The sequence below is a fragment of the Pieris napi genome, chromosome 14 (assembly GCF_905475465.1).
Source record: "Pieris napi chromosome 14, ilPieNapi1.2, whole genome shotgun sequence".
Taxonomy (NCBI): Eukaryota; Metazoa; Arthropoda; class Insecta; order Lepidoptera; family Pieridae; genus Pieris; species Pieris napi.
The window spans coordinates 3,016,303-3,018,769 of record NC_062247.1 but is presented as its reverse complement, the minus strand read 5'-3'; positions in this window follow the sequence as shown (position 1 = coordinate 3,018,769).

The following is a 2,467-nucleotide window of genomic DNA, read 5'->3' as shown; positions in this document are numbered from 1 at the left end:
AAAGATTTTTAGTATGACGCGTACCAATCACGCCTGCTACGTTACATATAGAATTAATCAAATAGTCTTACTATAGTTAGCAATGCGCTTGCTTGCCTGTATCTACCGAGGGATCCAACACGGCTGTGGGTGCCTGCATGTTGCATTTAAAAAACAATTGCGCCATGGCTATCAAACTATTTTATCACCTTCTCAAAAATTAAAGATCACTGCCGTCTGCTTTCAAAGGGAAGATAATTAGATTTTTAAAGGTACCTTTATAATGTGGGAGAGTTTAGACCATTTTGTCAACAATTATAAATATCTTAACTGTACTTATTATGATTATTAATATGACATTTGCATCGCTTTCTCGTCCGTTCTACGCCCTTGTTTTGGGAACCGGCAGTAAATGTAAAATTAGAAGCATTCTTTATTGATAAGTGTACATTGTGTTACCTAAATGAATAAATTGCTTTGACTTTTATATGGCTGTTTTTTTGAAAACATTAAATAAATTGATTTATTATCTATATTATTGCTGCGCTTATGAGTGGATGGTAAGTTGTAGGGAAGAGTCAATAAACGTTAAACATAGGAGTTCGGCATACCTTAAGAAAAAGATTTTCAGTAAACTTCGAAGAATCTAAAAAAAAAACAACAGAATGTTTGCAGTGTGGTTTCAGCTTGCAGAAAATGTCTCAAACTGGTGGTTAAATTGAGAAACGTTTCAGTCAACCCATCGTAACAATATTTATTAACATATTTTATAGGTCTACTGTCTTTGAATGGCTCGCACAGACTAGTAAAGTTCTTGTTTTTGTAGTGTTTATGTGACTTTTTGACTTTCACTGTTTGAAGCAATTTTTCTAGTCTTTCTGAAGATGGGTACGTCTTAAATCAATAAATATTTAACACATCGATTGTGTTAAACTTAAAGCTCTAATCACAAATTCACTTATAAAAATCTATAGATATTCAATATACATTTTGTTACGAAGAGTTTCGTATTAAGATATGCAAATAAGTTGTTATCTCTCGGTGTGTCCCGTTTATATTGTATCGGAGATGCGAAGATAGTGATTCATGATCATTAGTTGCTAAGTATGGTACGTGATTTGAATTTCGTGATAAGGATTAAGAAATAGTTTTACTTCGAATCTAAAATATATAAATATCCTGTTCAATCCCAAAATTCCTCCTTCAAAACGATTTCAAATTTTTGGAAGCCCATACCTATTTCCTTGGTATCCCATCACATAACTCTTTATTTCTTGGCAAATCTCTAAGGTCTCTGCAGTGAGGCTATGGAATTCACTTACCGTCCCTATATGCTTAGCTCCCTATCTTCTTTTAAGTCTCTACTGTACAAGCATTACCTGTCCACATCGTATCCCTAACTTTCGTACTAACTGATTGAAATTATCGTGATTTTGCACTTTTTCTTTTTTTGTATAACACACACATTTTTATTCACTGTTTTATGAGTCCTTTTTTATTATGGTACCCATTCACTGATTAAATGTTTCAATTGCTTTGCTTTGTGTCATTTTTTTTGTCTAAGTAACTATGTATATGTGTAACTGACGTGAGACTGGTCTTAAATTATATTATTATGATTCATGTGCACTTTTTACTTTATTTTTCATGTATCTTTTATTAGTTTAGTTTGTTTTTTGTGCCTGTTTAGTTTTTTTTTTCTTAATAACTATATGTAATATGTATTTTTCCACTTCTTGCCTACCTTATCTAATCTATTACATTTTTTCTTTTCACAGTGGTTGCCTGGAAGAGATCGCTCGAAAGCGATAAGGCCGCCAGTTGCCCTCCTTTACATTTAATTAAGATAAATTTTTATATTGATATAGATAATGCAACGAAGTGTAAATAAATAAATATAATTTAATATTAATTATTTTTTTATTATTCAATTGATTATTAATTATAATAATCAAGTCATTTATATAGTTATTATATAAAACGAAATAATGAACATCGGTTTGAAACTTGAACGTAGCACGAGTGCTCTAGCACAATAATTATAGTTGTAGCACTTTACAATACCCATTAGGCAACTATCTCGGTTAGGAAGTTTGAGCTTAGCAATAGAATATTATGGAGAATTCTCCTTCTCGATACTAGTGTCAAGTTTTAATTTACATTAGTAGTTCCACAGAGATATCCTGGTGAATTGTCAATTGGCAATTGAATTTGTCAATTGTTATGAGTAACGAGTGATAATAATTTAAACGATTAAAGTCTCGTAATGGGCTGCTAACATGCCAATGATATGCTTCTACTCTCTTCTGGTGAAGAAAATACAATTATTTATATTACAGCACAAGATGATAATTTAACATAGCTTATAAATACAAAAAAAGAACAATAACTAACCTTAAAATATAAAAACTAAAATATATTATTAAAAGGAGTCCCTTTAGGCAAGGTCCTACTAATTCTTTGTCCGAGGAAGGTGCCAGCTCTTTGG